This window comes from Macrotis lagotis, chromosome 3, assembly GCF_037893015.1.
Source record: "Macrotis lagotis isolate mMagLag1 chromosome 3, bilby.v1.9.chrom.fasta, whole genome shotgun sequence".
Lineage (NCBI taxonomy): Eukaryota > Metazoa > Chordata > Mammalia > Peramelemorphia > Peramelidae > Macrotis > Macrotis lagotis.
The window spans coordinates 210,791,581-210,807,999 of NC_133660.1; the positions used below are offsets into that span (position 1 = coordinate 210,791,581).

The window sequence follows — 16,419 nt, forward strand, 5'->3', positions numbered from 1 at the left end:
AAAAACAAAACAAAATCAGAAAAATATAATTAATTTAACAACTTATTTTTTGGCAATGCTGTGATATTCTTAACAATGGACAAGTTTATTTAACATCTCAATATCTTAGGCATTAGAATGTACTGTTTCATACTGGGAGAAGAGATTGTGTAGGGTCAAGAATGTAAAAGGATAAGTCAAATACAAAAACCCCAAAATTTCTACTTCAGAATCACCAGAAGTGAAACGACCCAATTCTGAATGATTTTGAGGGCATAACCATTTACTTTTGTTGTTGCTGTTCTTGACTCTTGTCTTTTGTAACTTGACTCTTCATGTACCAATTTAAGGTTTTTCTTAGCAAAGATATTCAAGTGGTGTATCATTTCTTTACAATTCATCTTACAGATGAGGAAACTGAAGCCAACAGTGTTAAGTGACTACCCCAAGGTCAACAAAACTAATAAGTGTCTGAGACCAGACTTGAACTGAGAAAGATGAGCCTTCGGGACCTTAGGACCGTAATCTATCCACTGCTCCATAGAGTTACCTAGAGTATTTTCTTTCCCTTCTGTACCACCTTCATTTTTTTTCCAGTTTTTTGCAAGGATCATCTTCACAAAGTTAACTGAATTCAGGTGAACTGGGGTTAAGTGGCTTGCCCAAGGCCACACAGCTAGGTAATTATTGTCTGAGGCCAGATTTGAACTCAGATACTCCTGACTCCAGGGCCGGTGCTCTATCCACTGCGCCACCTAGCCGCCCCCATCTTCATTTCTAACATGTCTTTCTTTACATATAGGAAATCATCCTCAAGAAGAACCCAAACTATAACTTTGGGCTATACTACAGGCATTATCAATTTATTCAATTCAACACCAACACAATGTCTATCAGTCATATATAAAACATAATTAGTATTTTAAAACTAACGAAAAAGACAACAGTTGGTCCTTCTAAAGACAATGGATCATATAAAGCAAAAGATCTCAATTCTAGTCCCAAGTTTTCTATACTAACTTACTGTGACCACCTCTACAACTCAGTTTCTTTATTAATCAACAGGAATGATAATAGAGGTAAGACAAATAAAAATAAGACAATGAATATTAAGGTGACTTTAAAAATATGAAAACATTTCACAGAATATAAGATGTTTTGACACTTCAATAACACGTTATTTCATCAATGTGGGTACACCTTCTACCAATGTAAAGTTTAATAGACAAGCATGAATTGTTATAGCTGAAGAAAGCCATTAACTTGTGGCTAAATTTTCAGACAAGCAACCTTTTATAAATATTTAAACTGATCCTCTGCTGATGGCTTTCATTAGTACCCTATACCAAGCTTCTAGCTTCATAGGACCTACCAAAAGCTTATGCTCAGGTGTTATAATCTTTAAGAACCCAGGTTTAATTCCAAAGCAAGGGAAAAGCAAATCAACCATTCAACAAAAAATTATTAAGGGCTTATTATAATCTGGGAATTGTGCTATATATAAAAAGGCATATAAACAGTCTCTGCCCACAAGAAGTTCAAATTCTGCCAGGAGAGACATAACATGGGTAAATTGGAGGTGATGATAATGTTTGTCTTTTGTTTTCAAAAAAGACCATAATCTGGGAGGTGATGCCAAGACAAGCATATGAACTGGATCTGAGTGAGGGGGTGATGTGCTAAGTCACCAACCTCACTTTGGCCTGGGTCCAGTGACCAGATATGAAACAGGACAACTGAGATGGCCCTGGATGCAAAGCAATCAAGTTTAAATAAATTGCCCAAGGTCATATAGCTAGGAAATATCTGAGGTTAGATTTGAACTTCCATCTTTCTGACCTGAAGTGCTCTATCCACTGGAACACCTAGATACCCTAGCTAGGGCATTGGAGGTAATATCAGCGGGAAGGTAGAAGTGGGGTGGAGGATGGTACAGGATGGTCAAAGTTTCAAACTGGGTTGGATTTGAGCTCAGTTTTGAAGGAAGCCAAGAAAACAAAGAGACAGACAAAAAAAAAAGCATTCCAGGAATGTTGAGATGGGAGGGGGAGCTCAGGGTCCATGGGGCCTCTCCCTCCACAGCTCTGCAGCTAGTGATTTCAGTGTCTGGGATTCCCTCATCTGGGGTTGGGAGTAGGGGCTGCACATACCAGTACTGCTGTCCATACCAAGGAGCAGAATTTGCATAATATGAATTTATGCAAAAGTATAATTTTCTATACCTGGAATAAGACCAGTAGCGCTGGATTGTAAAGTACAAAGACGTGAGTAAACTATGAGAAATCTAGGTCAATGTGAAAGTCCTTAAATGTCAGAGAATTATATATAGTTTTGTATTACATTTTAATATATCATTTCTTATGATCCTAGAGATAACAGGGAATAAGTAGAGTTTATCCAGGGGAGTGATATCACACTTGCGCTTTAAGGAAGTTCAATTTAGTGGCTGAGAGAACAGATCAGAGGGAGGGAGGAACCTGAAATAGGGAGACCAATGAAAAGGCTATTAACATAGTCCAGCTTGAGTTGATGAAAGCCTTCATCAGGACAGCAGCTATATGAGAGGTGAAAAGGGGGAAACATGAGAAGCTGGGGAGGTAGAAGGCTCTGGCAACAAAAAGAATATGCAGTCTGAGTATGAATAAGGAATTGAAGAAGACACCCTATTAGAAACCTGGATGTCTAAGAAGATGCTAACGTCCTCCATAAAAATAAATAAGTTTAGAGCAGGAAAAGATTGGGAGTAAAGATAATGAGTTCAGAGTTCAGTTTGGGGATTTTTAAGTTTACAAAATGTTTCAGATGCATTTAGAAGTTCTAGACTCAGGGAGAGATTGGGAGTAGATAAACAGATCTGAGGATCATTTTCACAAAGTTAACTGAATTCAGGTGAATTGAATTTACAAAGCAAGATAGCTTTGTACCTCTTGTCCCCTAGGATCCTTCTAGAGTCCTTGGTAGGGGTAGAGACACAGGGCAAGAATCTCCCAAGAGGCAAATGCTCTTGAATTCTGCCAGGTATGATAAAAGCTGCTTTCTTTCCAGTCCACTGTTCACTTTTACCCTAAGGTATATCCACAAAAAAGGACCCACTATACTTTGTGCTATGTGGGAAAAAAATGTATTTATTTCTTGAAAGGAGCATTTGCCATAATAGTGCATTAAGAAACAAAATTTAAAATAGTTATGTACAAAAGTTGTACAAATTGATACTATGAATGTGAAAGTGAGAAATGTTACCAAAACCCAAATACTTTGTTAAGTTCAAGATAATCATAGCGAGGCCACTACCTTTAAAATTAAAAACAAATGAAGTTGATTTCTCTCCAAATTGGTCTTTCAAGATGCCATATTATAGAATAAACACTGTGAACTGAGTCAATAAATTCATAAATCTTAAATTAAGCACATACTTTTTGTGCCAGACATTCTGCTAAGTACTAGGGATACAATACATATATTTCTATCTGTATATGTATATCCTACTTTCAAGGCGTTTACAATCTAACAGAGGAAGGACAAAATAAAAAGAAGCTGAAAAGCTGGTGGTGGGAAGGAGATACCAATCTGGGGGCCTGGTAGAGAGGTAAGTCAGAAAACTCCCAAAATAGTGCAGACAGCTGAAAAATGAGATATCTGAGCTGTGCTCTCTCCTTCCATGGAGGCTTGAAGTTCATGGTCCCACTTTCCTATTAGAGACACAAAAAAGTAGTTAAGGAGGTGGAGACCCAAGGCTGATGAGACTTTATGGAATAAAGAGGTTAGATCAATAATGAGCTTCCTCAGGCAAGGTGGAGAAATCAGTGAAGAGTTCTAAAAGTAGTGCAGTTGGGGAAGAGGAACCAGGGGGTATATCTTAGCTAAATCTAACTTTAAAAAAAAAAAAATCAATCAGTACATTAGGCTCAAATCATTGCTGGAGGGTCACAAGCTCTGCATAAAGTCCTTCTCTTTTACACTGTGGCTCTTGAACTGTGATTTCATCCAAGTGAGAAATCCTTCCTGTTGACAATCCTGGACAGCTGCAAATCAACAGTTCATCTGGGCTTGTAGAGTTGCCTGGAGCACCAAGTTGGTTATTACGTTACACCCAATCTGTCAGAGCTCTCCGGCACATAGTGATTTCTCCAGATTTCAGGTTAGGTGTGGTCACCAGAAAGACTTATTGGTCAACAGTGCATCTCTGTGGTAACATTTTCAATCGGCTTCAGGAATCTAGCTAGCTTTCTTGGTTCTGGTTTTGCCCACGTATCTTGATTGATTTCACTTGTATTCCTCTCCATTTTCTGGTCACTTGGGCATGTAACTTCATTTTCTCCTTGCTCTTTGGAAGTGATGCTTATTGTTACAATTCTGATCCTGAGATATTTCATCTGATCTCTTTTTCAAGTTTGTAATTCTGTGGTCATAAAGAGTCAGGCCTTCCTTCCTAAATGCTACTATTTTAATCTAAAAGTATGGCTCCATTGTTGGAATTCCCTTTCTGTGCTGCGAAGTCATGTTCCTTATGCTCCTTTTACCTAATCTTGATGAACATCATCTCTAATAGCCAGTAGTTAACAGGAAAAGTTACACTCAATTGGTCAACTTGACCCTGACCCTTCCCCCCAAGGGATAGGCATTAAGAAAAATTGTTCTCACCAGTACTCAAGATGTTTTGCTTTCCTTAAAATTATTTTCCACTGAATATAATAAAATCGAATTGTCTCAGTACTACAAGATCTATTCTAACCCACTAATTTTTACCAATGAAGAAACTGAGATTAAAACTTTCCCAAGCTAACAGCTGAATTTATTATTTTATCAGATCTACTCACTTCCAATTCATAATGCCCTTTCTACTGTAATATACTGGAAGATATTTCAATACTGCTATTTCTATTCTAAAAGACATCCAAAAACTGTATTATAGGAAAGTTTTTAATGTAAAACACAAGTAATAGATCATTATGAGACCTAAACAGTAGTGGGGCTTATTAATGTATCTAACCAATACAATGAGGACAAGTAATTCCACTTGACCTTAAAATGTAAATCAAAACACACAATTGGCATAAAAGTCTTAGTTCAGCTTTAAGCTTTTAAAAGCTTAAATATACTTCAGGCGCACCACCCTATATAGTTATTAATGTCCAGATAATTTTCATTTTCCCAGTAAAAGGAAGAATTCAAGATTTTCTTGAGATTCTTCTTACCAAATTTTGATTTTTTAAAGTTAATAACCATTTCCTGTCCTGTCAACAATGCCTTAAAGAGCTAGAAATATAGCAGACAATGATTACTGCACCATTTAATGTTATAAAAATTAGACATAAGGAGATTTTTGTACAAGATTCAGAAGAGTAAAATGAGCAAGTCCAAATATTTTAGTACTTCTTTAGAAATTAGACCCTAGTCATGTGACTTTAGGACCCACAAATAGTACAAGTATGCTTCCTTGGTAAATTCTCAAATTTGTAAGGATTTCACAGGCTACTTCTACCTTACTTTTATCATAATTTATATCTTAATAATATGTCTAACGCCTCCTACAAAAATCCCTGACAAGGTCAAGCCACCTTTCCACTTGAAAAGTGGATAAACCAGTTCTAGTCAGAAGTAACCCATTCCACTATGCAATGTTAGTAGGTAACATTTTCCTACTAATACAGGTTATTAGAGGCAATATTCATCAACTTCCTTCTTGATATCCAGTCACAATTTGCCTCTCTGTATCTTAGTACTCTTTCACATTCTAGCCTTTCAAATCCTTGAAGACAAGCTATGATGTCACCTCACCTCATTCTTTTCTTCCCCAAATATCCCCAGTTTTTTTAAAACACTTTTTGTATGACAGGGTTGCCAGGTCTATTCCTATTCTAGTTACCCACCTTGAGGCACACACTGTTTTATCAATTTTTTTAGAAAAACCTATAACCTGGACTTGAACAGAATTCTAAGGAACTACCACAGATAAAACTTTTAATAAGCCTTATTTTAACACTGGTGTGTAACTATGTTATGTCAATCTCAAGTAAATTTCTACTTAGACTCTATTTTGTTCCTTTGTCCAACTTTGTAAGTTAGGTGAGGATGAAGAGAATGCTAGAAGAGAACATAAAAGCCTCCTCAAAGTCTGCTTCAAAGAAAAAAGTACCCTAAATAGAACTGACTAGAGATCACAGAATGGAGACAAACAACCACCAACTTTCAGCATTTCCACACAGGGTGTATACACATCACATATGCCCCCCTCCCCAAACCCCTACAGTTGTAGATGAAAGAGCACTGGTCTTGAAGTCAGAATATTCCAGTTGGAATCCAATAACCTCCACCTATTATGGCTGGACAAGTCACTTATCCCTTTATCCTATTTCTTCCTCTATAAAATAGGAATCATAATATTTGCATTTAACTCACAGAATTTCTATAAGAAAAGCATTCTACAATTCTAAGCAACTACCACAGAAATTTATTTGTTGGAATTTTAAAAACAAAATAATAATTCTCAAACCCTTTGCTAAAATGACCAATTTTTCCTTTAATATATGTCACAGAAACATTTTTAAAGTCTTTCATGGGCATAAATGAACAGAAACATGGGATATTTCTTGAGTACTCTCGATCTCCTCAGTTATTCTCATTGATCAACAGTTATTACTACAATTGCCAATTAGCACTCTTAAATAACCAAATACTGAGCACAGCTGCACAGAAATCTCACAATAATCTCCATTTATAAGTTAAACGATATAAAGACTAGAACAATTCAAGCAGGTCTTGGCAGAATCAACCTAGTTTTTTGGAATGTCACTGTCTACTAAGAAGTGTGAATAATGGGGTGGCTAGAGCACTGGCCTTGGAGTCAGGAGTACCTGAGTTCAAGTCCGGCCTCAGACACTTAATAATTACCTAGCTGTGTGGCCTTGGGCAAGCCACTTAACCCCCATTGACTTGGGAAAAAAAAAAAGAAGTGCGAATAAATAAAAAAAAAGCATGCATTGAACACTTGCCATTAACAACAAGCGCACAAATACAAAGGGGGCAATCCTCTACTTTCAAAGTGCTCATTTCTCAGTGAAATGAAAATCAGAAAGTGTTGTTTCAGTCTGTGAAGTCACAGGAATGAATGAGTCATAGGGAGTCACCAATATGCTCTTTCCAAAAGCAGTGCTAACACTTGATTTGACTATGGTTTCCACAGTAAAAGAGAGGGGGTGGGAGGTGGAGGGTGAAGAGTGCGTGTGCAGCTAGAACATGTGGCAAAATGGCCAGCATGAAATACAAAAGTCAATATGGGGAGAAAAACTACATTGGGTGAGAGGTCATTATTTGGGTGTCTTTTAGAAGGAAAAGGACTAGAGCAATGGAATTGTTATATAATAATATATGTAACTTAATATATAATAAAGGAAGCCTTAAACCCTAGAAGATTCATAAGATTTAGAGCTAGAAGGAATATTGGACAATTGAAGAGTAATGTTTTTAAGTTGAATCTTGAACAGGTGTGATTTTTAATGTTGCAAGGAGTTCAATTAAGGAATAGGGATAGGGTTTCTTCTACACATAACCCTCTAGAAATATAAGGAGGCAAGGTGTTTGAAAACTATGATTCATTTCGCAACATAGCAAATTTCCAAACAGGGACTAGTTTCTCTTCAGAAATGGATGAATTGTCCATAAAGCTGAGAAAATAGGAGTTGGAGGAGATGAGGAAACATTCCTTCCTCCTCAGGAAAGAGAATGAAGACTGTGAGTACAAAATGTTGCATATTCTCAAAAGAGGGGTCATTGTATTTGATTAGCCTTATCTGTTTAGAGCTTGGAGATCTTAAGAAATGTCTATAGCATTTTTTAAAAAGGCCATTTTTTTTTAAATTCAGGTTTCTGGAAAGCAGAAACTACTGATATTAACAGTTCAAAAAAATCAAAAAGCTTTAATATGGAAAAAGTTGCATTCAATAAGATAGGAAGAGGTTGTCTTTAGTTCCTTTTTTGCAGTTTTTGCTAGGCACTGGATGGTATTAAGTCTATAAATAACCTTTGTTTTACATGAACATGGAAATTTTTTATTTTATAAGAGGGCAAAAATTTGAACAGAAAAAAATGACAAAATCGTGAAAATTTAGTTTCTCGTGGATCCATTTTTTAAAATTTCTTGAATATTTCCTGAATAAACTTAGTATAACAGTCTGCCAAATGTAACTTTTTTGGGTTTTTTTGTTTTTTAGCTTTTGCAAGGCAATGGGATAAAGTGGCTTGCCCAAGGCCACCCAGCTAAGTAATTATTAAGTGTCTGAGGCCAAATTTGAACTCAGGTACTCCTGACTCCTGGGCCGGTGCTCTATCCACTGCGCCACCTAGCTGCTCCCAAATGTAACTTTTTTAACATGACAAGTTTTACCTATTTGTATTCCTTAACTAAAAAGTTTGAGTCTGTAAAATGTTCTTCCATTCACAATCCATTTCCCTATTACATCTCCTCCCCACCCCAAATTTTCACTGTTTACTATATATTTAGACATTTCCTTCTCCTATTCATCACCAAAGCTTTTTATATTTGGAGGGGGTGGGGGTCAATGCACAGATAAGGTTGATTTAAATACACTTTTTTTAAGGTTTACAAAGTTCACAATTCTGTAAGTAAGAATTTCAAAGTCCATTTCTATGGACAAGAAAATTATAAATCATAACTTGCCTCCAGTCACACACATAGAAGAATTCCAATGTGAACCCCTAGTATTGACTATAATGCATCCCTTCCCTATTTTGCTATGTGGTACAAAAGAAATTCCTCCTGGGACTAAGTCAGTTCCAAATTGTTCTAGTAGAACAAGTCGAGTCAAAGCCAAGAAACTAGAGAACTATTTTCTTAAATCAGTTCATAAATTCATATAAAATAGGGTTTTCTGTATATATCTCATCCTCATAACAACTTCATAAGGTAAGTAGGAGAAGAATTATCTCCACTTGAATGGAGTCCAAGCAAGTTGCTATGACTTTCCAAACACAGTCTAATCAATCTGCAGGAGCCAAAAATACCAACATTTATTTAAGTTAATAGTTGCAGCTCCACTCTACCCTTTTTCCATCACTTAAGATCAAGAATACCATTGTTATTCAAAAGAGAAAGGATACAAGAGCAAGAAACTATCAATAACAATAAGGAAAGGAGTAGTATCAAGCAGGGAAAAATAGTAATTTTAAATAGTTACTATTTCACATCTCCTGGTACCAGTTTTTAAAAATGCAAACAGCCAGGAAATGAATTTGCCCGCCTGATCAATTTTGAGACATTCTCCATCTCCAGAATAAAAGGTCATGACCCACACATTTTTACTTCCTGTAGTTCTGATATGAAGGCATCAGCACAAATGCCAGAAAACTAGGCTAGCTCTGTGACATCAGACAAAACAAAGGACCATGCCACTAATCTATATGGGAAGTGTCTACCATTGCAAAGATTTTACAGTATGCTATTAATGTTTATGATCAACCATTATTGCAAGCCCAAAGGCAATGGTATAGTTTAAAAGGTGCTTAGATTAGTCAAAAAAACTGGACTCAAATCTTGCCTCTGCCATTTTCCAGGTTTGTGATGTTGGACAATCCTGTTCTTTGGGACTCAAGTTTCACGGCCTGTAATGTGGATGTGATGATCTCTAGGCCAGCTCTTAAAGGTCTGACTGTTCTTTTTTTCCCCTTTGTTTTCTCCTCCTTGTAACTGACTCAGACCTTCCAAGCCCAAGAAGTCACAGGATCACAAAAAGCTTATAATTCTATGGTGCCTTACAAAAATTTCATTTATATTATGTAATCTTCACAAAAACTGGTAACAATCTCATGGCTAACGTGTGTGTACACACAATCATGTACAATTTACATGACCTCATGTGACCCTGAAAAACCCTGAGAGATGGGGGCTATAAGTTAAGGAAACTGAGGTAGAGGACAGCAACTATGACTTCTTGAACTATGCTACCCATGTTGCTTAGAGACGGGCCTTTCATGAGGTAAATTTCCGAAAAAACCGGAAAAGATTTAACTGAACTGATGGTGAGTGAAGTAAGCAGAACCAGGAGAACACTGTACTCATTAAAAGCAATATTGGCAATGATCAATAACAGAAAGCTCTTCTCAATAGTAAAAAGATCAATAACAATTCCAAAATATTTGTGATGGAAAATACCATCCACATTCAGAGAAAACATTATGGAGTCTGAATACAGACCCAAGCACTGTTTTCACTTTTTAAAATTCATTTTTTTTCTTCTCATGGTTTTTTTCTTCCTTTTTTCTAATTCTTCTTTCAATAACATGAATAATAGGGAATCAAGTTCAATATAGTTGTACATGTATAACCTATAATCAGATTACTTACTATCAAGGAGAGGAAGGGAGAAAAATGTGAAACTCAAAAATCTTACAAAACTAGAATATTGAAAACTGTCTTTACATGTAATTGGGGGAAAAAGAAAAGGAACATGGGGGAAAAGGAAAAAACCATTCATGAAGTGCTTAATTTACAATGAATCAATTCCCTGATAATTACCACTACCATGGAAATGAACTAAGCACTTATTAAGTAGCATGTGATAGAAATATTTCATTTAATCTTCACAACATCCTTGTGGGATGGTTACTACTATTAATACTCTTTTTACAGTTGAGGAAAACCGAGACAAACAGAAGCAGAGTGAGATGCCCAGGGTCTGAAGTCAAATCTGAACTAACATTTTTCACTCCAAACCCACATTCTCTCCAATGTGCCACCTAGTTAACAAGAAAGTAACTACAAATAAGTAATTAATGCTCACTGCTGTTTGGCAATTTGACAAGGGTTCCACTTAAAATGGGTTTGGAAGAAGGAACATATTTATAATGAAGGTTAATTTAGGGAGGTCTGAGAAATGGTAGTTAGCACTTATTATGCCCCCCCACATCATGGAATCCTAGGATTTGGAAGGAACATTAGAGAGCATCAAAAAGTATCCAAAAAACTAATAAAAACTGAAAAAAAAAAACCTTATTTTTCATGAAGACTTAAAGAAACTAACAATGATCTTCCATCCAATAAAAGGGGGGGGATTAAGTTAAGGCATAGTATTTTTTCTTGCAAATGAATTTGGAATTTTATTTCTTCCTCAAAATATTTTTCTCATCAAATATGATTATATAATTTTGAATCCTATGAAATGGAAAAAATGGCATAATATGCTCTAAAAACATATAGGCATGCTATAAGAAATGCAATGAGGCATAATGGAAGAATTGGAATCCAGATTTTAGAGATCTAGATTCAAAGCAGGGTAACCTTGGGGAAAATCACTTAATGAGGGAATTCAAATTCAGAAAGTGAATTACAACTAATGAGAATACTGTCTACATTATGGAGTCAAGTGTTTTAGAAAAATCTACACAGATGTCAGCTATTATCACTATTACTATTATTATTATTGTCGTTGTTGTTGTTGTGGAATACATACTTGGGAGATCAAAGGAGGAATCCTTTTCTATCTTAATTCTCTTAGAAAAGATGACTCAACTTTTTTCTATTCATCTTTCCTTTGCAGGAAATCTATTTCACCTCGTTGTCAATGGCTGCCTTTTGGATCGAATAAAATTTGAAACTAAATAGCTTTTGCTTTTTTTTTTGGTCAGATGTAAACCACCACTGGATTCTGAAGGATTCTGACATCATACTGCTTCATCACAATATGCCCTCCTGTTCAAGAGGGGCAGGTGCTGAAATTTCACGTGCTTGGCAAGTTGATAAAATAGTATCTTTGTGCAAAAAACCAATATCCATTATTCAAAGAAAGGATGAGGACTCCAGTGTCTGTAAGGTCAATACAGTTTACTCACCTGTAGTTTTCTACACTATGAAAATGGGGGGGTGTATACTTATGATGTATATGTCTATACAGATTAAAGAACGGGTTAAAAAAGTAGTTTTTATTCTGTTTGCTGCATTTTATCTGGAGCCTACTGTAAAGTGAAAAGCAACGTGTTTTTGGAGATGAACGCCAGAAGTGTGCACACGTCGCTCGCGTGGGCTGCTTTGCCAGGGACACGAAGGGGCAGTAGTGGACGGTGGGCGGCTGCCCCCCCAGTCGGGAGCTGGCAGTGTTTGGGAGACAAGGGCAGCACGGAGAGGGCACGCGCGGGCTAAGCGCGCAGCCAGGGAGAAGAGTCCCGGGCGCTGCCGTGTGGATGGAGAAAGCGCTCCGCGGCGTCCGCGCTGCACCCCGGGAGGGGCGAGCCCCGCGCCCCGAGAGGCTGAACAATGAGGGGCCGGGCGGGGCGAGGGCCCGGCCCCCGCCGCCGGGGCGCCGGCCTCCTCCCGCCTCCGGCCGACTCGCGCCGCGGCGCCGGCAGCCGGGCGCCCCCCCGGAGACTGCAAAGCCGGGCGGCCCGGAGCTTCCGCGGGCCCCGGCCCCGCCCGCCCCGATGCCGCTCCCGGCCCAGGGAGGGCGCGCTGGCCGGGCCGCTGCTGCCCCTCCCGGCCGTCGGCTCTCCTGCAGCCCCGGCCCCGCCCGCCCCGGCCGCAGGGAGCCCGAGGTCCTGGGCCCGGGCGGGCGCGGGGCGCGGGGCTGCTCGCGGCCCGGCCCGGGGCCTCCGCCATTTAAAAGGCCCGGATGCGGGCCGCGCGACGCTGCGGATGGACACTACTCACCCGGCGGGCCGGTGGGCCCCGACCCGGGGCACGGCGCAGCGCTACGCGCTCGCTCTAGGCCGTCCGCTCCCGCACCGGCCCGACGCCGCCAGTGCAGCCGCCGCCGCCGCCGCCGCCGCCGCCGCCGCCGCTTCCTCCGCCGCCGCCGCCGCCGGTCATGGAGGCGCGCGCCGCGCTCTGTAGTTCCCTACTCCGCGAGAGGGGCCGCCCCCAGCCCGCCGAGCATGCGCAGTGGCCGTCTCGCGCCGCTCCCGAGCCCGGGCGCTGCAGGCGCCGATCCCGCGCCGCCTCCGGGTTTTAGCCCGCGCCTCCAGAGGCATGGCGACCCCGGGAGGCCGGGCTGTGCGAGGCAGCGCCGGGACGGGATTGGCCGGCGGCCGCCCAACCGCCTCGCCTGTCCGCGACGTGCTGCAGCCCCGACCCCCGGGCCTGCGCGGCACCACGTGTGGGGGCCGCGTGCACGGGCCTAGTGTAGAAGTCTACACGTGGGGGAGTGCGCGCGCACGCCTGCCTGGGCCGCCGAGGGGGACTGTGGCTGCATGCGTGTGCGTGCATGCACGCGCACACCCCTCCGTGTGTACGCGGCCTGTCCTCTTGGGCATATAGGCACACGCGTGTGCATCTACGTGGGTCTGCGTGTCTCAGTGTGTGCGTGTGTGCACATGCTTATGCAGTGCCCTCTTGTGCATATACGTGTGTAGCTATCGACATGGGCGTGTGTATTGTGCATGTATGGGCATATAGCTGTGTACCTGTCTACATGTGTGCATCTACATGGGTGTGTGCATGTATGTGTGTCCATATGTGTGTGCATCGGGTAGGTCCAGGTGTCTACATGTGTGCTTCTGTGTGTGTTGGAATTGGGTGCATATTTTCCCCACCTAATTCAAGGGTGGAAATCTACCCTAGGTTTAAAAGAGGAAAATCACTCATGAGACTGGTGGTCCTCCCTCCCTCTTCCACTGAGAAGGGAAGTAGTTCTCATAGACCAGGATGGACCTCCAGACCACAGTCTGCAACATCCAAGAAATACATAACCAGGAGCAGAAGGAAAGCAAAGAAGCTCAGGGTTGTCACATAGGAGATGGACCTGAGATTTTTATTTCCTGGAATTCACAGTAGCTGATGTAGCAGAGGAGAAAGCATATCATGATGATTTCTAAAACTTGGCCATGAACTACAAAGGGAGGGTGTGGGTGGGAAATCCAGATGGAGGAAACTCAAAATATGTGGGGGTCTTGGAGGCAAGAATGGGGAAAATCCTAAGGGAAGGTTTACAGGAAGGGTCCCCAACCCCCCTCCCTTCTTCTTGGAATGCAGCTCTATTCTAGATCCTGACCTCCTCCCCAGGCCCTGGGCAAAGTTGAGATGTTTGTTTCTAAATTTTCATAAAAGGAAGCCCTCTTGGGAGGAGGCTAAAATCTAGATTCACCCTTCATCATATACATAAAAAAGGGCAAAATAGACACATAAGCACATTTGATTCATGTGTAAATTGGATTTAAGGCATCTCCATCATATGTCATCTTCATGTAGCACTCTAACTATATGGGACTGGCTGGTTGAAAATTGGTCACTTAACAAACAGGAAGCCTTTGAATAAACAAAATTGCCAATCAAGAAGTCAAATCAATGTCTGAAAGTTGTTGGATGAGTATAGACTGGGAGCAGCTTTGACTGCCCTTTGCCCATATCAACAGAGATGAGAGATTTGTAGCTGCTCTCCTCCCTCTTCCTCATCATGTCATCTACCAGAATAACTGCTTGCCCAGGAAGAGACAGACACCCTATCACCCCATTTATTAGTGCAGGAGTTAGTTGAAGGGGCAACTCGATTCCTGTTCCCTATTGGGGATCTGTCTCAACCAGACTTTTTCTTTGAATTCAGATAAGGGGTAGGAGGTAGGGAAGGGAGGAGGGAGATAGTAAGGGGAAGGTTTGATTTTCCCCCTATTCTTTGGGTTAGGGCAATCTTGTGTGAGAACAAAAACAAATAAAAGCCTATGAGAATTTTGCAAAAATGCTGTCTGCTTGCTGAAATCAAAAAACTGTGTGTGTGTGTGTGTGTGTGTGTGTGTGTGTATGATTTCTTACTGTTGTTTAGATATGCTCACCTCTTTGTGACCCCCTAGACAATAGCATGTCAATATTATCCATGGAGAGCAGCTAAGTGATGCAGTGAATAGAGTGCCAGCCCTGAAGTCCAGAGGACCCAAGTTCAAATCTGGTCTCAAGCATTTAATAATTTCCTAGCTATATGACCTTGGGCAAGTCATTCTTAACCCCAATGCCTTAAATAAATAAAATAAATACTAATCATGGGGTTTTATTGGCAAAGATACTTGAAATGTCAAAATGCTTTGCCATTTCCTTCTCCAATGTAATAAGGCAAACAGTTTGCCCAGAATAACACAGTAATTATCTGAGGTCAAATCTGAATTCAGGTCTTCCTGATTCTATGCCCAGTGATTTATCTACTGAGCCACCTCAATGCCTTCTGATGATGTTTGTCCTTCATTTTCAAAGAAGACCATGCCATCAGGGAGGTGATGCCATGAAAAGCATATGAACTGGATTGGGGGGGGGGGGGGCTGTGTTAAGTCATTAGCCTCATCTTCTAGAATCATCTGGGTCCAAAGACCAGATATGAATCAGCACAACTGGAGATGGTCCTGGGTGAGAGGCAATGAGAATTAAGTGACAGCTAATAAAAGTCAAGTGTCTGAGGCTGGATTCAAACTCCCATCCTCCTTACTACAAGGTCAGTGCTCTATCCACTGCACCACCCAGCTGCCTTCTAGTGAAATGATAGATAATATTATTCAGTTTTTTAAAAGGCTGCAAAGTGTTTTAAATATACTGTCTCATTTTAGCCTCATATCAACTCTGTGAGGCAGCTGCCATATTATCCTCATTTTTTAATAAGGAAATTGAGAATCAAAGATATAAAGTAATTTGTCCAGAGTCACACAACTGTAAGTGTTAGAAAACCTGAGTGCAAATCTTGCCTTAAAGTTCTGGGCTCTGTCCATTATACCACACTGCCTAGAAGACTGTAAATTTCCAAACCACTTAAGAGCTTTGGGGACAGCTAATTGATGCAGTGGTTAGAGCCCTAGCCCTGGTGTCAAGAGGAACTGAGTTCAAATCCAACCTCAGACACTTAGTAATTGTCTAGCTGTGTGACCTTGGGCAAGTCACTTAACCCCATTGCCTTGCAAAAAAAAGTTTAAAGCTTACCAGTTTTGAATCTGGGCTCAAAGCAGATCTGTGGAAAGTGATCCCTAAATCTATACCAGAGAAGAAGGAAGAAACTTTTATTTCTACCTTTTCATTGGCCATGTGTAGAAGACCCCATTCTGTGGTCTGGAAGTTATTGAGTTTAAGAGGTTTGGAGCAACACCAAGGAAGAACCAGCCCTGGCCATCAATGCTCAATCTGCACAAAGTACTCCATAAGGACAGAAAGAAAAGTGAGGGTCTGTAGTGGCAGAGGTATGTTTGACCACAGGTATTCCGAAAGAGAGAGAGAGAGAGAGAGAGAGAAAGAGGATGTATAGTTAGATATACAGATGAAAGATACATAGATAAGATACATAGATTAGATATATCATCCTATCATGAATTTGCACTCACCCTTCCCTTGGACCCTTTATTTGTAGAATGCACTCCAGAATTATGCAAGTCATGTTTTTGTAACATCTGTTCTTACTATGCCTTTTAAGTAAGTGCTCTTGCTTTGAGTTAATTATTTCTAAGTGAAAAGTATAGTATGGAAATTTCATG

At 40.5% G+C, this 16,419-nt stretch overlaps 1 protein-coding gene across 4 annotated transcripts in view; it reads right to left on the reverse strand.

Annotated features, from left to right (window-relative positions):
• ZNF518B (zinc finger protein 518B) overlaps positions 1-12,747 on the reverse strand; it is a 43,956-nt gene extending 31,209 nt beyond the window's left edge. For all 4 annotated transcript variants that reach the window (XM_074229783.1, XM_074229785.1, XM_074229784.1 and 1 more), the window contains exon 1: positions 12,635-12,747. The gene's annotated coding sequence lies outside the window, so the exon portion shown is untranslated. The remainder of the gene's footprint in view (positions 1-12,634) is intronic.
• Positions 12,748-16,419: the final 3,672 nt, after the last annotated feature.